At 46.5% G+C, this 24793-nt stretch overlaps 1 long non-coding RNA gene across 2 annotated transcripts; it reads right to left on the bottom strand.

Moving 5' to 3' along the window:
- Positions 1-914: 914 nt before the first annotated feature.
- On the bottom strand, positions 915-17377 carry LOC140636940 (uncharacterized). 2 transcript variants are annotated; one of them, XR_012034205.1, is made up of 4 exons: positions 16987-17377; positions 15227-15452; positions 4654-4838; positions 915-1138 (listed from the first exon to the last, which is right to left on the bottom strand). It is a non-coding gene; the product is annotated as an uncharacterized lncRNA (long non-coding RNA). The 2 variants fall into 2 exon arrangements; XR_012034206.1 differs by having other exon boundaries at positions 15227-15390.
- Between the last annotated feature and the right edge of the window lie 7416 nt (positions 17378-24793).

Here is a 24793-nt window from a genome sequence, read left to right as displayed (position 1 = left end):
GCTTAGCCAGCGAGGGACTGAGCTCACAGCTTTTTTTCCCCCTAACCCTGTGTGTGGAGATATTTGAGCTAGATAAATAAGAAATCCCAGGTACAGACTAGATGGTCCTGCTTTGAAGCTGTCCAGATGAACGGTTTGGTTCTGGAACTATGCCCATCTACGGTCTATACCTGCCCAGTGACCCACGGGGCCCTGAGGGCTTCTTCCAGATTGGCCCAGAGTGGCCCTCACAGCAACTGCAGCCCCTTGGGCCAGTGCACAGCCCCCCTGTGCCTTTTCCCTCCCAAAGCAGCAGGCATGGAGCTCTCTAGAGGAATGCTCACAGGTTGGCCCAAATGTAAGTGCTTCAGGCCTCATAAGCAAAGGCAGGAGGTGGGGCTGGGAGGCCATGAGATCTGAAGCTAGTGTCTTATGGTTCTAAATCACCAGCCAGGGGCGCCTGGCTGGCTCAGTGGTTGAGCATCTGCCTTCTGCTCAGGCCGTGGTCCTGGGGTCCTGCGGTCCTGGGATTGAGTCCCGCATCGGGCTCCCCACAGGGAGCCTGCTTCTCCCTCTGCCTGTGTCTCTGCCTCTTTCTCATGAATAAATAAATAAAATCTTAAAAAAATCACCAACCAATGCTGACAGGGTTTTACATTTTCACTTACAGCAGAGCAGACAACTGAGACCCAGAGAGAAGGGACTTGCTAAGCAAAACCCTGTTGGCATGTGGCGGAGCCCAGAAAGAACCCAGGGGCCCTGGCCCCAGCACAGGGGCCTCTGAGGAGCCAGTGCTGCCCTCATAACGAGGCCAGGGACGGGCAGGGAGGGGAAAGAAACGATTCTCGGCAACAGGACTCTTCTCTGAGAATACAGTTTTATTTTTTTTTCTTATTTTTTTTTAAATTTTTATTTATTTATGATAGTCACACACACACACACACACACACAGAGAGAGAGAGAGAGGCAGAGACACAGGCAGAGGGAGAAGCAGGCTCCATGCACCGGGAGCCCGACGTGGGATTCGATCACGGGTCTCCAGGATCGCGCCCCGGGCCAAAGGCAGGCGCCAAACTGCTGCGCCTCCCAGGGATCCCGAGAATACAGTTTTAAAAGAGAAACTGGAATTCATTTTCTTTTTGTACTTAATAGTTTACACCTAGAGAGGAAAAAAAAACAACCTTTAAAGTATGAGGTATACAATGTGCGCAATAAAAGTACAGATCACATGATGCAGAACTCCTTCGTTGCCAGTGTGGGGGTGCCTGTGCATGTGTGTGCTTGTGCGTGTGCTCACGGGAACATGATCGGTTCCAGCTTGGGGGGGCGCCCCTCTTCTGTGCGGCACGACCGACGCCTGGGAGCGCCTGTCTCCATCTGCCCCCCTGCGGCTTCTGGGTCTGCGCTTTCTCCATCATGATGCTCTGCATCACCTTACAACTGCTTTCCTGAGAAAAGGTGTTCACTCTTCTCTTTGGGCCGATGGACACCAGCCCACGTTGAGGCCTCAGAAAATAATTTTGGTTCCCAGCAAGAAAGAGGTGGTCCAACTGCAACAGCTCTCCCAGCGGCTGGGGGACAGGGGGCTCCCCAGTGAGGCCTGCTAAAGGCACCTTTGAAGACAGGTTCCCCGCCCCCCACCCCCGGCATTTCCAGGAACATCTTCAATCAGTTTGAACATCTGCACGGCTCGAGGATGGTCGTGGCAGGGTCCAGGGGCAGCCTGTTGGAGGTGAGGGATGGAGGGGGGGCAGTGGGGCGGAGAGTCTAGAACAAGCCCAGAGGCCCGACCTCCAAAGTTCCCTGTTCCAAGATGCCCCTGGTCTGCCCAGGCCTGCTCCTGCCTGCTTCTACCACCTGTTTTTAGTACCAGGCTTTTTGATTCGTTTCAGTTCCCGAAGAGCAGGGGGCAGCTGAGCAGGGAGCAGGGCAGGCAACAGTGGAAAGACCAGGGTGTTGTTTTTGTAGACAGGAGGCCTGGTTTTCGTCGGGCGTGAGGAGATACCCAGGTGGTTTTTCTGCAGCCCCTCGTGCAGGCCTGGCCTGCTGGAATGGATTTCAATTCTCCTTTGCCAAACTACACTTTCAAGAGGTGTCGGATATCGAAAACCTCTCCCCCGAGCCAAAGCAAGCATTTGGGGGAGGAGAGGTCCAGAGGGGCGAGGGACGGTCGGAGAAGATGCTGGTTAAAAAAAGAAGGCAGGAGCAGTAAGAAAAGTTCTTTCACGTGGCGTTCCAAGTTGGCTGTTGCTTTTTCAAATAATTGGTTAAAAACCGTGCATCAAGCCAGGTAAGTCTGTTCTGCATTGCAAAGGAGCCGGGGCAGAGACTATTCTTGGCACAGGGGTGGGAGGTGGGGGTGGTGCTTAGGGGAACAGAGCTTTGTGGGGCGAGGGAAGGGGCTGTGTCGGGTGACCAAAAGTGACCTGTCCCTTAAGAGACACCAGAGGGAGAGAAAGAGTGACAAGAAAGGATGGGAAGAGGGTATTGGGAGGGAGGGAGGGCCAGTAAGGAAAGACAAGAGGAGAAGGGGGGAAGGCAAGCATGGGGCAGGGCTCAGGGCCCCACTGGTTTCTGCCACGAGGGTCTCCTGTCTCGGCCCCCAAGTATCAATGGCTGTGTTGACCCGCTGCCCCTTCTATAGGGTTCAGAATTCTCCTCTCTAATGACTCATGAAAGCATAAAATTAAGACATTCTGGGAAGCCAAAAGAATCTGGTTGAAAATGTGTGTTTGGGGAATGGAAGGCATTAGAAGAATGCTCATGTCTGGACGATCCTGTTGTTTTCTTCCCCTGTTTTCTCTTCAAATTAATGAATGAGTCACGGTCGTCTTTAGGCCTGTAAAACGCTCCAGAAGGGGAATCAGGCAGGGCTGGGGAATCTGACAATCTCATTTTCTCTGGCTTTTTGGACTGTTCAGACTTGTTGCTGTTTTTCTCTTCCTCTTTCTGTCTCCAGAGAAAGGCCCTTTCCCATCAATAAGGACCACAAGTTTGAGTCCCTTTCTCCTCCTTCCTCCCTCTGAAGCCCGAGACCGCCCACCTTGAATAAAATCCAGCCAAATTAGGAGGATATGCAGGCCGGTTTCCTGGACCTTTGCACAGGACTGGATCTGGGAGGCTGGCTCAACCTCACACCTGCCTGGAGCAGGTCTAGGGGGGGCTCTGACCTCTCACCTCACATGCATACCCCAGTGTCTGCCTTCGGTCAGCTCCCAGCCCACCACCATACCCTTAGGGTGGGGAGAATTAGCCCAACTATCAGAGGGTTAAAGAATAGTCCTTTAGCTTCTGGAAAGCCCAGAAGACCTCCATTTTGCTTTTGGTGCCTGCCCTCTTGTGTCCGTCCAGTACTTGATGGCCCATCCCATCTGGGCCCAGTGTCCAGTCCTCTCTCCAAGCCCGACCCCTTGCCCGCAGGCATCACCTAGCCACCAGGAGTTTCAAAAGTGGCCCACATTCCATACGTAATATTCCCTGAGGGAACCCCTTCTTTCCTCTACCCCAACAAAAACACCTCTTCCCCTAATGCTGTTATTAGGAATTACTTTGGTAACCAAAGGAGGGGAAGGAGGAGAAGGAGGAGGATCTGACATTTGAACAGCTCCATAGAGGACACCCCAATGGAGCTTTCCCAAAGCCCTGGGCGATTACTGCTGCCCAATGGAGAAATGACAGCCTGGATCTGCCCCCCTTCTGGTGCCCCTGATCTTGCTTATGGGCTTCTGTGGCTTCTCAGCTTCCCTGGAAAGAGAAGAGGGAGGGCGCCACACACTTGTTTTACCGACCACCTACAGTGTGTTCAGATGGCCTCACAGAGTCTGCTGAGATTTGCGGAGGTTACAAAGTGGCCCAAGGTCCCAGGCTCGGTCCTCACCTGGGCTCGGCAGCCTACAGGCCAGGAGCCACCTGCCTCGTGGGGCCTCAGAAGCATCTTCCCAAACTCAGACTCATTTTTCTTCTGCCAGAAGACAGAACTGGCGGCATCCACAGTCCACTGTCCTCAGATCCCCAGCTCGGCCTTGGCACTGAAAGTGCATCTTAGCTTAAGGCCGGGCAGCCTCCTGTGCCCAGACCTATTGGGGAAGGATGTCAGGGGGGAGGCCTGGGGCCCCGAGCCCTAGCCCATTCCTCCCTGTCTCCCTATCCTAGCTGATGTCCAACATGTTTGAAGTTGTCATGCCAAAATTAGGTGAGGAACATGCGTGCCTTATTACCAAGCCACATGGCAACAACTCTATAAATGATTAAATATATATCAGATTCACTTCACTGTAAGTTTGATTTAATTACAACGCTGAAATTCTACATACATATGTTCTGTTTTTATAGGTTTTTGCTTGTTGAGTATGGTCATTTGCTCAAAATAAATTGAGGGAACACTGTTTATATACGCCAGCTTCAGAGCCAGGAGAGAAAAGCTGATGTTTATGCAAGATGTGATTATAAAATAATGACTGTGTTTTTTCAGCAAACAGACTAGGACTCCAAAGACATTCCACTGGAAAGCTCCATCCTATTCCAGGGAAGCTGCCATTGCTCAAGTACCTTGTGGCATCTCTTTTGGAATTGCCTTCAGAGTCCATTTGTGTGGGCCACATGGAAAAAAAATAAACCACTCCACCCCACCTCGTTATTGACCGAAAAATCCTATTACCCAGTTTGATTACTCACCTAATTCCCTGGGATTGGCCTCAAATGGCTTTAAAATGCTTCTAAATATCAGATCAACCCTCCAACGATGAGAACTAGCAACCTTTGAAGAACATTTTCAAGAATGCTGAGCAGACTCTGGGGGCAATTCCAAAAGAATGGAGATCCAGGTGGGGTTGGTGGATGAAGTCAGTGTTGAGCAGAGCCTTGAAAGACAGGAAAGCTCAGAGTAATGATAGGAACAATCTACACACCACCAAGTGCTTTTCCCACCTAGTCTCTCTTTGGAGTCTCCCAACAGGGCAGGCACAATGATGATCACCGGATGGCAGGGGAAGAATTTAAAGCCGAGGAAGGGGATCCCTGGGTGGCGCAGTGGTTTGGCACCTGCCTTTGGCCCAGGGCGCGATCCTGGAGACCCGGGATCGAATCCCACATCAGGCTCCTGGTGCATGGAGCCTGCTTCTCCCTCTGCCTGTGTCTCTGCCTCTCTCTCTCTCTCTCTGTGACTATCATAAATAAATTTAAAAAAAATTAAAAAAAATTAAAGCCGAGGAAGAATCATGGTGTCCTTGTCACACAGCTAGCAAATAAATAACAGAGTCGGTGAAGTCAAGGCTTTGTGCACCTGCATGCACCATGCCCACTGGCCTCCTGTGTCCCACAGTATTTCAGGAGGTAGAAGCCAGTAGCTGGGCTGCCTGGAGGAGAGGATTTCTATACAGGAGAAGTGAAAGGCCATGCTGAGGGAGTAGGTTGGGCTGGCTCTGGGAGGCCTTTGGAGAAGATTAAGGAGTACGGCAGAGACTGATGCTGTAGCTACCGGCAATACTCTTTCACCTGGACCTGGATGCCGACCCTGTAGGCTGGCTCACTGAACACCTTGTCCCAACTGTCCCTCCTGAAGGCTGACCCCCTGCAGCCAGAGTTCTGATGATGGCCTGGACATAACAAGTGGTGGTCCTACTTGACGTGTGGAACAATGTGAGGTGATGGCCAGGTATGGGGCCAACTGATCCCCTGGAGAAGGCATGTGTTTACTCTGCAACCATCCTGACTCGTCCCCAAGATCACAGGTGTGGAGTTGATGCTGAAACTGTCTCATGGCTTGGATGGAAGTTTCTCCAAGATGCATTGTTCCTGGCTTGGTTCCTTGGCCTTCCAAGAAATTTTACAAACTTCTCAGTAGTCTCCCTTTTCATGTAAACTAGCTAAAATGGATTCTATTGTCTGCAACTAAGACCAACGACACACTCTGGTCAATCTATCCTTTCATTCAATGCATAGATACCTTCTTCAAACAATGTATTTATTCAGCATCTACTGTGTGTCAGAATTTGTGCTGAAATGGGCATTTTTCTTCTGTAATACAACAACTGCCTTGTGACAGAATTATACCCACTCAGAGAGAGGTTAGGAAACAACTCGGGCCATGCAGCTAGATTTGGACAAGATTTTTAATTTTCCCACCACTCCCTGACCTAAAACTTCCAGGATATTTCTGAAAGAAAGATAAACTGGAGAAGGGACAAAAGGCGCATGTGTCTTTTAGAGAAAGGAAGTTTGGCATGCCGGTCTGGGGGTATTTTGAGGGGCCCTGGATCCACAACTTTTAGAATGATTAGATGCTGAGGTGCTGAGCGAGGTGCTGGAGACAGGCCGACTCAGGTCATTCTCCTGGGGAAGTCATTAGGTGCACCCTGTCCCTGGCTGTGCCTTGCTTTCCAGCAGTGATGGCTTCCGTGAAATGGAGACCAGAGTCCCGCAAACTGTCACCTATTTTCAAGATACTCGGATAGCTCACTGTTCACAGGATTGATTGAAAACTTATTTTTGTCACAGGAAAAAGCCCTTTGCATTTACACCATTCCCTCACTGTTGGGGATTCCAGGTTTTTACAGACGGAGTCTAGGGAAAGTGGGGTTATTTCCCCTCCCCTCGAGCTGCACCCAAGCTCTTCCCAGCACTCTTTGGACAAAAGGCTGAGGCAGGAGCAGTGGGAGCATTTTAATTCCAAAATTTTCCCTCTCCTTGAAGCAAGTGAATTCTTCCATTTAGTTCTCTGGAACAAGGATCTAGAAAACCCAGGGCTTGCTTCCTTGAATTAAGCAGCAAGGAAGTGAAAACATGGAAGGCAAAGATTTACCTCAACAGGAGCAGTGTTCTCACCCTGGGACCCTCACCCTCAGAGCAAGCAAGGGATTGGCCAGCAGCCAGAGGGGTGCTTCTGGTAGCCAGCTGGCCTGGGACAGCCCTTGGGAGGCTGCCTCCCTCATTCCTCAGCCCCCTCACTTCCTTACCTGCTTTAGTTCCTCAGCCCCTCGCTCCTTTGCCCCTTTGCCTCCTTTACCTCCCTAACCCTGCACTCTCTTATCCCTCGAACTCCTTCATTGCTTTGCCCTTTTTTCATCCTCCAGCCCCCATCCCCCACCACATCCCTACTCTCCTCATGTCTCCTACCCCCCTACTCTTTGGACCCTTCACCCACTCACCCTCCTCACCCCTCACCTGCTCACAGCCTGCTCCCAATGCTTTCCTGCACTTTCAGCCCACCATACAGCTACTTCTTTACTCCAGCTGCAAGCTTCTATTAGAAGCAGCTGGGTTCGGAGAAAACAAACTCAGGCCAACTTCGTGGGAGATTCTGGATGTGATAATTTCTACGGCAATTCATATAAAATTGAGCTCAAAAATGACTTGGACAGGAAGGAAATAATACATTAGCAAATGTAATTGAAATTCTAGGACTGCTTCAACCTTCAGGAGTGGTTTGATCAGGGCTACCGCTTCATTTCTTTGTGATGCTCTCTGCTCTATCAGTTTGGGTTGGTGGCTTGGCTTCATTGCAGTCTGAATTCCCAGATACTATCTGTTGCTAAACAGCAGCAACAGTTTCAGGCCTCATATCCACACACCACACTAAGCGCAAGAGAAAGGGAGCTCTCCGCCTCACTACCCCCACCTCCACCGTATTCTCCAGTTCACTCTGGTTGGGCTAGCCTGAGCCAATCACCATGGCCAGGAGAAGGTTGCTCACTGATTGGCTGGCTGGGTTCCTCCCCATCCTGGAACAACTCACTGTGGCAAAGAGGATGAGACTGTGCTGATTGGCTTATGGATCTGGGGGGAGGGATTAATTTCCTTAAACCAGCAATGGTGCTGCACTGCACTGTGGGACAGGAGTGGAAGGAGGGCTGGAAGGTTGTCGCATTGTCAACCTCCCCGGGAGCTGGTCTTTGGTCTTGGATACAGTCTGAGCCATGGTGCATCCTAGTAAGAGGATATGCTTCAGCTCCTGGCCGCCCCAATTTAGACTCGTGGTCTGCCACGCTCAGGTTGTAGAAGCTTTAATAAATTACTTAACCTCAATGAGCCTTAGTTTTCTCAGCTGTAAAATGAGCATAATTCTACCCGCCTTCCGGAGGAGTAATGTATGCAAGAGAGTCTGCATGATGCCTAGATATGGCAGGCAACTGATAGATGGTAGCAATAACTGTAATGTGAGAAGCCTTAAGCCCCCAGTGCAGGCAGGCTCTCTGTCCCTTGCTCACCCACCACTGCCCCCATACTGGGGGGAAGAAGCCCTTTGCACTGCATCTGAGCCAGAGGCCAAAACAAAGGCCTCGGGTGACCCAATGAGCCTCTTCTCTGACTCTCTGGAAGTAGGTGAGGCAGAGGCCCTGGAGATGTTGCTCATCACCATCCACAGCCCCAGGAGAGATTGTTCCAGATGATATACTCAGGACTCACAGGCACCAGGCTTTGAAAACCTTATTGTTTGCTTCTCCAAGCAAGATTCTGGGAAAACATAATGACAGTCTTGACCCTGGGCATTCAGAGCTTCAGGGGATGAGATGGGCTTTGGAGTCAGACAGCTCTGGTTCAAAGTGTAACCACTTAGGAGCTGTGTGGTTTGCCCCTCTGAGGAATGATTTCCTCATCTGTAATAAGAAAATAATAATGGGACTAATTTCAAGAGTTTGTTGTGAAGATTGAGTATAATAAAGCCTGCATTCAGCCTAAGACTGTGTTAAGGAGTAGAAGCTTATAGATAAATGCTATTATTATCATGATCAAATGCCTACAAAATATTTGTGTTTGAAGAATCTCTTTTTATTACATTTCTAATATTCTAGGGTCTTTTTGATTGTGCCAGGGGTTCACTAAAATTAATAGGATGCTCATGTTATCCTCTCAGTTAAAGTTGCACCAACATATTCAACCAGTATTTACTGAGCACCTCCCAAGTGCCAGGTACTCTGCCAGGAGCTGCAAATGGGCTATGGTGTGTGATTGTACAGGTTGTGCACTGCACAATTCCAGGTGTCCAGTAATGTCTTAATCTATGTAAATGACCCCCATCCCCTGGAATTATACAGTACACAGCCTCCATGACCACATGAAGTGCTCTACTTGCTCTCTACTCAAACCATCCCACTATCGTATAACTGAAAACTTGGATTTGTGTGATGCAGAAGTAGAATGATGAGATTTTTATCAAAGGAGAGCTGGGGCAAGGGCCAAACCACACACAACCTTATTGGCTGGGTTGAAGATTTGGATTTTTATTCTTGAAGTAATGAGAAGCCATTGGTGGACTTTCAAAGGGGAGCAATATGAACAGGTTTGCATTTTTAAAATATATCCTCTGGCAACTCTGTAGGGAATGGATTATAGGGGGGGAGTACGGAAGCAGGGCACCCTCCATGTGACTTTTATGGGAAAAGAAAGCTCATGGTTTGACCTAGGGTGGCAGGAAAAAACCAAGAGGAACAAATTCAAGAGTTAACAAGTGCTGGGATGGAGAGAGGAAGGACTGAATGGCCACTGCTGAGTTTTCTGAGGGAAGGAAGCTCATGTTTGCTCAGACTTCGTAATGAAATCTGCAAAGGCCTTTATGATGATCCTTCTATTTCCAAGCACTTGGACTCTTAGAGTTTCCACAGCAGCTTCAACAGTTGAGCTCTAAAGGGCAAGGAGACGAAGTGGGGTGGAAAAAGAGGTTCAGGGACAGAACCCCAGCTCAACAGTCCTGCTCAGAAAGATACTGTGATCTCAGTGGGACCAGGGCATTGCTTTTGTCATGAGCCGTGCTGGGAGCCTCAAAACAGAGAAGTGATCCTCACCCCCAGGGGACAGCAAACCCAGCATTCCCCAAAAGAAGGAGCTTTTATGGAAACCTGCCAGAGACACTGGAAAGATGAGTCAATCCCAGGCACCAGAAGTCTGGACGGATTGAACCAGCCTTAGAAGTTTACCTGTTGGAACACCTATTATTAGACTTCTCAACTGCCTTAATTCAACCCACAGAGGCGCACCCTCCCGGTATGCAAATCTCTTTTCCACCCTTCTCATTGGAGCCATTAATCACTCACATCTCCTGGCTCCCAGTTGTAGTCTTGCTGCACAGAAATTACCAGGGTGGACTTGGCACCTCCACGGGCAAAGGTCCCACCCAGTGCCAACTGCTCTGCTTCTCTACCACCAGGTTTGACAGTGACCACAGCCCTGGACCCAGGCAGGTTGTCCTTCTCCTGGAGGACCACTGGACCTCAAAGCCCCTCTCTTTCCAAAGCTTGATTATGAAAACATAGATCCAAGCCTAAGAGTTGGGCTCAGTGGTGGGGGACATGCTGGGGGCTAAATAACCCAATGAATGATATTTCCAAAAGGGCCTGCCCTCTGACATCTCTGGAAAAACAAACAAAAGCTCCAACAGGTCAAAGCCAAGTTTTACCAACAAGTAAAATGTAGGCTTTCCATTGGAAGATTCCAAAGCATTTGTCTTTTATTGTGTGCTGTCTCCCTGTTCATTCGTTCAGAAAGTGTGAACTGGGCACTAAGTATGTGCCAGGCGGTGTGTGGGACAGTGAGGAAGACTAGGAGAGTAGGATTTCTACCTACAGGGAGTTTACATTCTAGTGTGCTGGCACCATACAGCCCCTCTCTGCCCAAGGTCTGAGAACTTGTGACTGCTAACCAGATGTGGCCCTGTCACTGTTCCCAGCTGTGAGAAAAGGTGCATTTTTCTGTTTTAAATAATCAGTACAGGGCAGCCCCGGGTGGCTCAGGGGTTTAGAGCTGCCTTCAACCCAGGGCCTGATCCTGAAGACCCTGGATCGAGTCCCATGTCGGGCTCCCTGCATGGAGCCTGCTTCTCTCTCTGCCTATGTCTCTGTCTCTTTCTTTCTCTCTCTCTCATGAATAAATAAATAAAATCTTTAAGAATCAATCAATAAATAACCAGTACAGCGCCTGAATGTAATGACAGCCACCCAGTAGGAACATGGGATATTCTCATAATATCAGGCAAAGAAGATAACAACCATGAGCTCAAGCCCCTGTGGCCAGGATTCTAGAAAGATTCTTAAGGTAAGGCCATTGCCAATACCTCAAGAAGCAAGTAGTAACAAAAACAAACAAACAAAAAACCCAAACAAACAAACAAACAAAAACAACAACAACACTTGAGCTTCACTCGTCCTTTCAATCCTCATAGCCATCACATGAGATGGACACCATGATTTCTCTACAGATGAGGATGTTGAGAGAGAGAGAGAGAAGTTAACCAGCTTGCCTGGTGAGCACCACACAGCCAGCAGTTCCTGAGGGGCCCAGCTCCAGAGTCTGTGCCCTAACCACTGCACCACACGTCCTCTCCAGTGAGTGTCTCCTGGAGAGAAGACTGATTCACTAGGAGCAACTGTGTAGGTACATCCATGTTGCCTTCCTTGACTGGGTTCCAGGACAAGCACATGAGAAAAAAACAGGGGAGACATATTTGGACAGGATCGGCAACTCACCCACATGCTAACACAATCAGGCAGGAGAGTGATGGTTGAACAACTAAGGTACAGTGGCTGGCTGGCTGAGTGTTACCCTGGTGGGCACTTTCTAGAGGAGAATCACATTTTCAGAATGTTGGAATTAAGTGTTCAGACAAAGCTGCCCTCACTCAGCCTCGTCCTATTGATCATTTTCAGGGGCAACTTGGATGGATGGTGAGCAGCTGTGCCTCTAAGCCTGCAGAGGGGGCTGGCAGGCCAGCAGGGGCCACTTGGAGCTCTGTCTTTCAAGGTGGAGGTCTCCGTGGAGGAGGAGGAGAGGGGGCGGTTAGAGGCTCTGATGGATGGGATGACTTCCAGGAAACAAAAACAGTAGCCGCGTAGCAGAAGGAGCACTTATTGGCAGGGAGGCCCTGGCTGGATCAGGTAGAGATGCAGGTTTGTGGTCTTCTGTCCCAGTGATACATACCCTGGAGCCTTGGGTTCAAATCCCATAAGACCCTGGCTGAGTCAGCCTGAGAGGGTTCCTCGTTCAGCCTGCTGGCAATTTCCTGAGACTGGATCCCTCAGGTGTGAGATGTGCAAGCAGACGCAGAGGAGGGCCAGGAGTCAGGTCTCTTGGCCTGGTCCCCACTGTCACCCCCGACTCCTGGGAATGTCTGGGGTCTCCCATTCAATCCACTCCCGGACCTCAGTGAGAAGACATCCCTGTCACTGTCATTCATAGATGAGTGGAAATTAGTTTCTTGGTTCCCAGGCCAAGGACCAAGATAAACAGAACAGAGATTAGGTAGTGTTTTTTGTTGTTGTTGCTGTTTGTTTGTTTTTCCTCAGGGGAGAGGATAAGGAAGCAGCCAGGACACAGGCTACCAGCCAGGGCCTGGCTTAACCGGGTGGGAGGATGTATCAGTTCCCATTGCTGCCTACTTGGTGGCTTGAACAACTCTGTTCATTATCTCTGATTCTGGAAGTCAGAAGTGTGGCCCAGCATGGCTCAGCTTTGGACCTCATGAGGCCAAAGTCGAGGTGTCCAGCAGTCTAGGCTCTTATCTGGGTGCTCAGGGAAGGTTCCCCTCCAAGATCATTCAGGTTGTCAGCAGAATCCAGTGCCTCACTGGACGTCAGCCAGGAGTCTCCTCATCGCTGTGCCCCTCTGCCTTCCAGTGGTAAAAGTGGGTCAAGTGCTTTTCATGCTTCAAATATTTCTACCTTCCATCTAAATAAACCCCCACCTGCTTCACCGCCGTCCCCAGGGCCTGCCCTGCTGAGTGTCACAATCCAGACTGGTGATGTTATGTGCCATAAACACATAATTCCCTTTTGTCAGTTGATGCTGCTCAAATGCACTGGTATTTCTACCTCAAATAATATATGTGGCAGAGTCAATATATTGGTTTGCCCACACACAGGCTAACACAAATGACTGCAACACTGGAAAATAGAAAGTAGCCGTGTATTTTTGTGTAAGTGGCAAGCGTTTAGTTTTTTTAGTTTTCTTTGATCGTATTTGTTGACCTACAGCTGGAATTCCATGTACTGCCTAAAAAAGGTCCCAAAGGTAAAGGATAGTGCTCGCTTCGGCAGCACATATACCAAAAGATAAAGGACAGAGAAGAGGTAGTAACTGATCACAGCATCATTCCCTACCCTACATACACACATGCATGCACATATGCACACACAAACATGCAAACACACACACTTTTGCACACGTAAGCACACAAGTGCACAGGGACAAACTTATACACACATGCACTTACACTTGTGCATACCCTGGGTGTCTAAGTGGTACTATTCCTGGACTGTAACACCAGCTGAAGAGTTGCCACGGTAATTGTCCCATGGAACACTAGTCCAGTGGTGCAATAGTCCCCCAAACAAAATCGTATGCCTTCATTCATGCAGTAACCGTGAGTATGTCTTTGGGCCTGAGGGGCCGACTCACAATGTGGCAGAGGAGACAGACAAAACACTGTGAGGAGGAGGAGGAGGACAGCAGGAGTCAGAAGAAGGTGCGTGGGCCCCCACTCCGGAGAACCGAGGAATGTCCTCAATTCTCTCTGGACTGCTGCAGGGTCTCTAGGTGGCTTGCCCATGTTCCATGTGGCTGTCAGGGGCTCCAGCCACCCTCTTTACAAGCACCTTTCCCTGCCTAGCGTCTCACTGGAACTGTGCTGTCCCCTCCACCCCTGCATGCCCAGTCATGTCTCCACTTCCAAAGTGGGGGCCAGTTGCCATCTCATTTCTGCAAGAGATAGGGGCTCACACACCAAGCTCCCTGCTCCCCTCTCTTTTTTTCCTGTCCATTTCTTCACTGGCCCAACCATCCCTGGTCTGCACTACATATGACTCACTGTTTCAGAGAGAAGGAGACTGCGGTGGAGCTGCCTTGTGCCCAGCCTCCCCCAGGCTTCTCCTCATTCCCTTCATTCTCTCAAGGAGAAGTGAAGGCTCCATCCAGTTCTAGCCCCTGACTATCCAGAGTGGCCCTTGATGCCAACCAGGCATCAAGAGGAAGGATCTCCTAGGTGATGGAGTCATTTGATTCTACTTAATGGGATGTGGTGGTTATGAAAGATCTTGGCTATACATTATAGTTCATCTGAGTTTTAAAAAGTTTAACCCATAAAGACACTTAATTATCTTGCAGAACAAGAAGCCCAGATAGGTGGTCCCAGAGTGTAGTGCACCAATGATGTCATTGAGATCCAGTCTTTTTCCTGGCATCCCACTCTGCTATCCTGACCCTGGTTGCACTGGGTTTCCTCATTGTCACAAGATGGTAGCCATAGCTCAAGACATCACATCCTCAAACAATAGCATTCAAGCTAGATAGAAGGGTGTGATGCCTTCTTTTCACATGGCTTTCGTTTCAGATCTGAGGCAGTCTCAGATCTCCTATCAAGCCAAAACAACCAAGGCTGATTGCTATAGTGCACAGCTTAGCCTTTCCTTGGACATTTTGTTCCCATATAAAGAAGTTCAGAGGCAAGCTTTGGATAAGTCCAACTTATCTGCCAAGGAGCATCCAAGGAGCGTCTCTTTCCTGTCTGTTCTCACCAGCCACTCCCATCCTTTTGCCTCTCACATTCATATCTCCATGATCCCTTTATGCCCATGTTTCTATTTGGCACCCCTGAAAGTCTACTAATGTCATGCAATGGATCAGCAGCCCCAGAGGTGGGAGTCAAAGAGACCCTGCTAAATATAAAAAGGATGTTTGTGGTTCCTCCATTTCTTCTTTCATTTTTGCCTTCATTTAACAATTACACAGTGGCATTGCCCTTGGAATAAACAGACACAGCCCTGCCTTCCTGAAGCTTATAATCTAGCAGGGAGGTGGACAGTAACAAAATCCCACAAATGTATCATCATGCTTCATGATAGACGCTATGCTGGACAATCATGCGAGAGTTCTGAGAGCCTCTGACTTGTTCTGGGGTGGGGTGGGGAGTGGTAAAAACAGGCCAGGAGGTAGGAGTGGGCCAGGCAAGTGGGAAGACCACAGGCAGTGGTGTGCTGCAGCTGGCTCACCCTGTGCACATCTAGAGCCTCTCGTGCACATCTTGTTTCAACTGTTTCAGTGGTTTCATATCATATGGCTTGAAACAAGCTATAGTGGGTGTATTTACACTGTAGAAATTGGCAACCACTACAAATGAGGGCTTCGTTCCCTTGGAGAGCCAGAAACACTTGCCAGCATGCCACTGGGAAGACGGGTGACTTCTGAGATAATGCAAAGATCAGGTGCACAGTCATGATCTAAAGCCCTTTCTTCACACCTGTGCAGACAACGTACAAATCCTCACCTGACAGATGCAGCGTTGAACAGTTTTAGACTCCTCCACAGTTAAGGCTGTGGGGCGGAGTGCATTGAGGTCTGGTGAGAAAGAGCGAGCCAGCATTTAATGCTGATCAGCATGACGATAGCACCAACTCTTCCTGGAGGGTGTCCTCAGAACTCACAGCTCTCCTTCAAATGCAATCACACAGTTTCCCCAAGTGCATCCCAGGTCACTCTCTTCTTTAGATCAACTGCTTAAAGTAAAGCAAATCGAATTCCTTCCCTACTCAACCTTCATCCCTGCTCCTTGTTCTCCTGCTCCCCAGATCCTTCCTCCTTCTGTGACTAGTTCACATCTTCTCAGAATACAGGCTACTCATGTCTCCACAACTCGGTATATTGTATCTCTAATATTCCCTTTAAAACCCACTTCCACCAGGAAACCTTCCTTGACTGCCCCAACTCCATTTTGATGCCCTACTGTTGGGTGTACCTTAGCGGCTGTGCTTTTCATTTTTCACCTGTGGGGTTGGTTGCTTTGTAACCAGCCTCAGGTTGATTCACAGATGTGCAATCAGACTTGCCAATAGAGAATAAAACTCAAGGCCAGAGAGTACATCTCAGTATTATTATTATTATTATTATTATTAATCTCCTTAAAAAGGCTAAGAACAGGCTGGGGACTTGGAGAGTGACCCAACTGGCTGGTCAATTACTGTACAGATGTAACAGTGAGGAAGTGGGAGAGCAGGTGGTATAAGCCTGCTTTTTTACCTTCTTGTCCAGAGTGAGACAGGTAGGGCTGTTCAACTAAATGTCAAGCACAGGCTTCCCAGCCTCTCTGATGACAGCTGTGTGACCTTGGGCCTACTATTCTGATCTCCCTCTGAGGCTTGCGCTTTCTCATCCCCAAACTGAGGACAACAAACCCACCTCTGGGTGGAGTGTGACAGTTAAATCAGATAGCACACGTGACCCACACGTGGCAGGGCACACAGCATGGCAGACAGGCTGTGACTTTGGCCCTGACACAAGGGTCCAAGGGGGTCTGTTTCCTTGAACCCATAAGATGCTATATTGTTTATTCTTGGACTTCATCTGTTTTGTTTATTATTTTCCCAACATGTAGACCAGGCCCTGCACATATTTGCTTGTATTATTTGTTGAATAGAGATAGCAGTTGTGGTGTACCCACAATAGCTGGTGGGGCTCAGTTTTGTATTTTCATATGAAAGGGGAGATTTTCGGTAGCTTTCCGCACTCTCCTGCTCTGCCTGCAGTAGCATATCCAACTGGGTCCCATCATCCATCCTCCCCGTCCTCCCCGCTGGCTCGCTTTGCCTCCCCACTAGCTGAGAGGGCTGTTGCGCCCCAACACTGCTGAGTCTGTACAGCCCCCACTGTGACAGCTGCTCTCTTAAGTTTATGCAAATTCTCTGACCTGCTCCCTAATCTCAGTGCTGTGGTTGCAGGGTCACCCTATGTTTTTGCTGAAGATCAACTCCTGACAACTCCAAATTTTCTCAAGTGGAATCCAAATGCCATCAGCTGAGGGGGCTCATGAAGACAGTGGCTGGAGGATCCCACTCAGAGCTTTGGCTCTTTCCTCTAGTAGGGGCTCACCCCCACCCCACGGACATAACCCAGAGGCCTGCGGTGTTGAAGGGGCTCCCTCTCCTTTTATTTTTTTTGGCTCAACTCAGGTATGTATCAGCCAATATCTAGGTTGCAGAGGGCCAGTTTGGGCCAGCAGACCTGGATCCATTCGAGGTCCCCCCAAACTACCTCATTTCCTCAGTAGGGGAGCCATCAGTGGAGCTAGACCCGTTGCTCGCCAACTCCATGACAGCATCCTTGGTGGTGAGTGCAGCTCTGTCCACCCTGAGGAGATGCCTGCCAGGAGCTCCTTGGCCGGAAGCCAGTGACCTCCCACCCTCAGCCTCAGGATTCACTGTGGATCTCGGCTTCTCTCTCCACGGGACAGCTGTCACCTTCTCTGCCCCTGAACAGCTGGCTCTGAGGACAGAAGCCAGGGCACCCGTCCCAGGCTCCTGTGTGTCACTTCCTACATCTCCTTCACTTTCTTGTTTTTCCTTCTGTCTCCATGTCCTGTCCTCCCTCGCTCCTTCCTGCTCTCTGGCTTCGAGGCTGTACCCCAGCCATACCTCAGAATTGTGACCCGGTGACCATGTAACTGAGGTGAACTCTGGTCAGTTGTGACATCACCCTCTAAAAACCTCCTTGGCTTCCCTGACAAGTTCACATCCGCTTTAGGGTTTGGCTCTGAAGCCACTGGGCTTCCTTACTCCATATTACCTAAGAGGAGCTGCTCATGCTCTGAGGACCTCCCCAGCCGCTGACGTCGACTGTAGTTCAGGTAACGACCATTCCACTGTTCTGAGGGACAGGACAGGGGCCCGTGATGCTTTTGGCTCCTTGGAACCCTTCTGCAGAAATCCCTGCAGCCACCAGTCGAGTGTTTCTCAAGCCCCCTTTAAACATGCTCATATTTTCAAAACATAGAAAGCAGCAGTGAACTACAGCTGCTCTTGGGCCACATCAGGAGGAAAGAAGCAGAGCCCACCCGCTCCTTGCCACTCACATCCCTGCTGTCAACAGGGCCTGATTTTCTGCCAGGAGCAGCTCATCGCTCTCTAAATAATGTTTCATACTGTTGGGTTCTTGAGTGCTAAGATTTGATCCTTGTCTTTGTTGGGGGGGGGGTACAGTAAGGCCACAGGAGTAGTAACAAAACAGTATTCCTGCAGCTCAGAACTGTGACAGCCCTGCCCCAGATCCCTCCCCTACCTCCGCCATCACAGTCATCCCCCACACTCTGCGACACCTTCTTGAGTCTTGGCCAGGTAGGTCTCTGGCTCTAAGGCTAATGCTCCAGACAGACTGTGGTGACTCAGCGGCTCTTTCACTAAGGCTTCTCCTCCTGACATTGGCCAGTCGTTTCCAGTTTGCTGCAGTTTCCAGCAGACTCTCAGCCCTGTCTCTGAGTGCTCATGGCCCAGAGCCCAGAGTAAGCGAAACATCCTTCCCCCATTTTGAGAGCAACAAGGTGATGCCTTGACCCCGTGACACAATCATCTTTCTCTCCCAACCTCCCTTCTTTGGAACTCTAGCTCAGGCCCAGGTGACCTATGTCAGAGTGCTTTGGCTAAAGGAGCATGCAAAAAGAGAGGATGATCTGTGTGTTTTTTGAGAATTTCCCTGCCCTTCTGAAGATAACCCATTGTCCTGGCATCAAGGAGGTGGCATCTGTACCTCTCTTGCCTTCAGGAAGTGGCTCTTAATGGTGGTAAGGTAGTAGGAGCGCCTGGGGGAATTTCCAACCCTTCCATACACTACACGGTTTCTTTTTTTTTTCTTAAGATTTTATTTTTTTATCATTATTATTTTTAATTTAAGTTCAATTTGCCAACATATAGTATAACACCCAGTGCTCATCCCATCAAGTGCCCTCCTTAGTGTCCATCACCTAGTCACCACATCCCCCCGCTTCCCCTTTTACAAACTTTTGTTTGTTTCCCAGAGTTAGGAGTCTCTCATGGTTTGTCTTTCTCTCTAATTTTTCCTCACTCAGTTTCCCTCCTTTCCCTTATAGTCCCTTTCACTATTTCTTATATTCCACATATGAGTGAAACCATGTGATGACTGTCCTTCTCTGTTTGACATATTTCACGTAGCATAATACCCTCCAGTTCCATCCACATTGAAGCAAATGGTAGGAATTCATCCTTTCTGATGGCTGAGCAATATTCCATTGTGTAAATAGACCACATCTTCTTTATCCGTTTATCCAGTGAAGGACATTGTGGCTCCTTCCCAGTTCAGCTATTGCACTATACAGATTCTGATGCCTCCACACTGCATGAGTGTAGTAAACACTGTTGTTGCCTACTATGGTGGCATAGTAGCTGCTGGTACTGGTAGCTACTGGTACTGGTAGATACTCGCCCCCATTCAGGCCACCGTCTCCTCTGTTATGCAGGGGTGGAAAGCCCAGGAACTACATTTCCCAGAATCCATTGCTGGGAAGCTTCCAGTTTAGACTCCCCAATGAGAACCTAAAGGAAGAAAGGAAACGCAGGCCATATCTTTCCTTCCTGCTGTGGTGGGCAGACTCACTGGTTTTGGCAGATGTGGGATTTTGCACCCGCCTCTGGTTTTTCCACTGAACCTGCCTCAGTGCTATAGGTAGTTTTAGGAGCTAGTAGCTCTAGAATTAATGGTGGTTTCCTGTGGTCGTAAGTTCTCAATGCCCTGAAATCTAGCAGTGAAACTCAGAGCTAGCATCAGGCTTCCCTTCCTTTAGTGCTTTCTACAGTCTTGTATAAAGTCCCTCTTCCCACCCCCTTCCTACTTACACTACATAAATCAGGTTCTGTTTTTCTGACAGATACATGCATTGAATATCCTTCATTCTTTCTTCCTTATGAAGAGAATCCTGGTTTTGGTAGGCCAGCCATTTGGCCAGTTAAAATGTCCAGCTGTTGTGACTGTGACTGATAAACACAACAAAAGCCTACTGGGAGCTTGGGAGAAACATTTTGCTTTTCTGATACCAGCATTGCCCCTTCATCCTTGTTCTTTATTCTGATTTTCTACTTTCTGACTGGAATTTGGACTTAGTCGCTGGAAACACAGCAGCCATTTTGTGATCGTGAGGGAAAGGCCAAGAAAATTTTAGAGACCACAGCCTTGGAATTCTTAAACCCTTGAAGTGATAGTAGGAGCTGCCTCTCCTGGGCTTCTTGTTTTTATAAGGGGAAAAAAAAATTCTCCTCAATTTATGTTAAGTACTCTTTAGTCATGATTTATGTTACTTTTAGCCAAGAGCAGTCCTGACTAATTCAGTATAGGTGCCCATCTACCTTACTTCTTTGGGGATCGCTGTCATACAGAGTCACATTACTTCAGGTGTGTTAAGACAGACAACTGAAAAAAAAAAAAAAAAAAAAAGAAAACTGATTGCAGATTTCTCTATGGAAGATTCTTTCCAGAGGCTCCTTGGCCTCTCACAAGAATAAATAGCCCCTTCCGGGTACTTCAGTAGATCCCAAACATGTCCAGGCATGTCTGCATCCTCAAGATTTTAACAAGATTTAAATATTTTAGGCAAGCCTTCCAACATGAAAGCATGTATGGAATTCATCTAGAATCTCTTAAACAAACTCAATTCTGAAGCAAATTGTCTCTCATCTCTATATAGCCTCTCTAGCAACCACAATGTTATATGGAAATGAGGGTCACAAATTCAAACAAATAGGCCCCCTTCCCTCTTAAAAACAAACAAACAAACAAACAAACAAACAAACAAACAAACAACAAACCTCTCAGGTCTCACAACTGGCCTACTTTGGAAAAAGTTGTGACTGAGGCCATGCCAGGAGTAACAGTAACAGAGAAGCCCTCTGCTTATGCAAAGTTAGTGAGTGGTGTTTTTGCTTATTAAGGGGAAAAAATGTAATTCTGCTCTAAAATAAAGAGTCTGATTGTTTCAGACTTTGCAAGAAGATGGTGAGGGCTAAAACCCCTACAAATATAGGAAGTAGTAGAAGCTTTGTGGAAAGAGGATTTTATTTGCCTTGAATTAGAATACAAATAATGAGTCTCAAAAAAGGCAGTGAAATGTTAAATGCAAAATTTTGCCAAAACTGGCTAAGGTTTTATGGGTTTATTAGTAAGATTTTTTTAAAGAAACATATTAAATATTCACTGCCAAATATTATATTAATGCAAAAGTTAGAATTTTGTTTTCTCTCTATTAAAGGGATAAATTAGTCTGCTCTTAATAAGTGGTAATAAAAGATTTTTCTTTACTAGATAGCAGAGAGTCTATATTTCAGAATGTCTCTCTGTGCTTTGAGCTATTTTTGTCATGCTTTTGATTATTTTTAACATAAACTACAAAACTTTCTTACTTTTAAAAAGGCTGAGGTTCTTTTAAAGAGTTGTTGCTAGTCTTGAGACCATCTTTGAGTTTGCAACAAAATCTAACAGTGGATTATAATTGCAGCCAAGGTTTATTTCAGAAAAAGGATATAGAGTAAGGCAGCGGGCAAAAGATCATTTACTATTAATTTAAGATATTTTACAGATCCCTAAAGATAGGTGTAACTTACAGAAAACAGAGTAATGACTTTTGTCAAGTAACAATGTAAATGCATGTTGTTCAGGGGAGCTACAACTACAGTTGACCCTTGAACAAAGGGGCTTGGATTGCTGACCTCCCCCCAACTATGTGCCACATAGTTGAAAATCTGCCTAGAACTCAGCCCAAAACTTAGCTACTAATAGCCTACTATTGACTGGAAGTTTCATCGATAACATAAACAGTTGAGTAACACGTATTTGGCATGTTATATTATTATATACTGTGTTCTTACAGTAAAGTAAGCCAGAGAAAATACTTTTACAGGACTCTCCTGGATTTATTGAAAGATATCTGCCTGTAAGTGGATCTGTGCTCTTCAAACCTGTGTTGTTCAAGGGCTAACTATATTTGTCCAGTAGAAAAAATAACTCCAAAGGTTACAGTGTTATTGCTTGTTGGGATATAAGCTGGTTCTATACCTAAATTAGCAATCAGGGATGCCTGGGTGGCTCAGTGGTTGAGGGTCTGCTTTTGGCTCAGGATGTGATCCCAGGGTCCTGAGACTGAGTCCCACATTGGGCTCCCTGCATGGAGCCTGCTTCTCCCTCTGCTTCTGCCTCTGTGTCTGCTTCTCTCTCTCTCTGTGTCTCTCATGAATATATAAATAAAATCTTGAAAAAATAATTTAGCAATCATATGAATAGTTTGCTATTTATTTAATCAGTATAGTTGATTCATTCCAGTTTTCTTTGAACTGGTCTCATCATTATGCTCCTTCCACTAATGATACGTGCTCAATTAAAAACAAAGCCCTGAACACTCAGAATGAAAAAAAAATCATGATTGAGATAAGTTTCTTAATGTTCCTTTTAAAATATCATGAATGTTAATCTTCTGACTCTGCAGGAAAACCAAGAGATATGATATTAATCATCAACTGTAGACTGGAACATCTTCCAACACCATGCAACAAACCCAAACAGAATGTCTTATGATACTGTAGAAGTATTGGTACAAAATAAACCACAAAATTTCTATTTCTGGAATGAAAAACAATTTACAGATTGCTAATTTCAACAAAAACACGACCGGCTTATTTTGCTAGTCATGGAAATGTGGGATGCAAACTGTGCTCAAAAGTTGAAGTGCTAAATACTTAAATATATTATCAGAATGGCTAGCCTGTGTCAGTGAAGTGCATGTTCTAAATAAAAAAAGTTTGCCATCATCAATGACTAAAAGATTATCATGAGTTAACTTTGTATATAAACCAGCCTTTGAAATCATCAGAATTTCTTAAAATAGTTTATTAATGTCAAAAAAGAAATAAAAAACATTTGGAAAGTACTATTAGACTTTGTAACAATGTCAAGTGGTTAGTTAAAAATAACAGTATTTTCAGAAATGATGTATTTAATAAACTTCAAAAAATAAATTTCAATATGGGCATATTATTATAGTCCAGATTTATGGGCCTGCTTGTTATAAACATTTATCTACTACAATGTGAAAATTGCTTTTTGGAAAACTTATACATCAGGGCAATAAAATATGAACCATTAATAACAAAGCTTCAACTGTTTCACACTGAAGTGTTAATAATTTATTTACATGTAAAATTCAAGACTTTGAAGATAGTTTGATAGATGTTTGTTTACCTTATGAAACTAGAAGTAGTAACATAATATATTTTAGTTTATCGTCTCTGCTTAAAAAATAATTTTTCACTGAGAAACATTTACATGAAAATCTCATTGGATTTTGTACAGAGAGTACCAGGATAATGCTGGTGGACAATATCGGAGATTTTAAGCAAAATTTTAGGAAGTCTTCCAGATGTTTTAATTTGATATAGTCTAAGTCACTGTGTTGTCTTTGAAAGATGCGATGGAAAACATAAACAAAGTAAATCACTTTAAATCTTTCTTCCATAAGTTTTATATTTACCACCATTGTTCACATAAAACACTCTCTGAGATTAAATAATACATTTGAAGATTAGAATTTAAATAATAAATGCTAGAAGAATATTGAGACCTCAGGAGGCAGCCTGCAGCATAAGAGCTACAAAAGCAGGCTGGAAATTGTGTCCAGGTTTGGATGTTTGTTTTAACAGAAATGTTGACTATAATAGTTGAACATTTTGAAAATAACTTTTTTTTTTAGAGATTTGGCTTTAATAAATGGTATCCTTTTTTTAAAGATTTTATTTATTTTATTCATGAGAGACACAGAGAGAGAGAGGCAGAGACACAGGTAGAGTAAGAAGCAGGTTCCATGCATCGAGCCCAATGTGGGACTCGATTCCGGGTCTCCAGGATCACGTCCTGGGCTGAAGGCAGCACTAAACTGCTGAGCCACCTGGGCTGCCCAATAAATGATATCCTAAACAAAAATATCAATTTGTTTTCTTGTAAGAAAACAGATTCTGTGAGCATTAATTTGGGGGATGGTATATAAGACTCCATGTGGGAAACTATGGAAGAGAAGCAGGAGATGTTATGGAGAAAAAGAAATATGGTGCATCCTCTCCTTCCCCTGTGGACCCTTTCTCTTCTCTGCTCTGCTTTCTGTACTCTCGAGGCTGGCCTGTGCGGGCTCATCAAAGGGCTCCCATGCACTCGGCCAGCCAAGTGGTTTTGGCGACTTGGAGGGTCAGCAAGAGGTCTCAGAAGGAAGGACTCTGAGGTCAAAGTGATTACAGCCAGGCTATAACTCCTGTTGGGAGTTACTGCCCTCCTCCCTCCTGACCCCGGGGCCTGCAGGGCTGTCTTCCCACAGTTCTTTCTCCAGATTTGGTCACATTCACTCCTTCTCAGCCTGGGCTGCATGAGGACTCCCTATTGCTCCCAGCCGTTGGGTGCTACACTGTTCCTGGCCATCCTTCCTCTCCTCAAACTATCCATTTGGAAGGTGCCATCTGTTTCCTGCTGAGACCTTGACTGATTCATATACCATTTGAAAAAACAAAAGATAGGATCTACTCCAAGACAAACAAACAAACAAACAAAACCCTTACTAGTTAAAAAAAAAAAAAGAAAAATGTTTATTGTTTGACAACGCAGAAATGAAAAATAGAATAAATGTTCATGTTCTGCCAATGTATTGAATCCTTTGGTGTGACTAAATGACATTTGGGTTGAAGGTAAACAAAATAAAGTTAAGCCAATGAATTAAATATGACATTCCAACAAATGATTCGTAGGGCTCCTTCAACAATGGAGATGTGGGATCTATAAAAATCAGCATTTTAATTTGTAATATATAATGAATGTCTGTTTTGAACGGTGGCCATGACATCTAGCCTAACAGAGGGCGCTCCTAATGTGAATAATGAACAATAGATGGTAGAAACCGATTTAACTAAGGAGACCTTAAATTAAAATAACACAATCCAGATTTCTTTTCTTTTTTTTTTTTTTTTTAACAAAGCAATACTCTGATTTCCTTTGGTCATTGTTTGAGGTTGAATCATAACCACAGTTT

The sequence above is a fragment of the Canis lupus genome, chromosome 7 (genome assembly GCF_048164855.1).
Source record: "Canis lupus baileyi chromosome 7, mCanLup2.hap1, whole genome shotgun sequence".
NCBI classification, from domain to species: Eukaryota; Metazoa; Chordata; class Mammalia; order Carnivora; family Canidae; genus Canis; species Canis lupus.
This window is presented reverse-complemented; position numbering and strand designations above follow the sequence as displayed.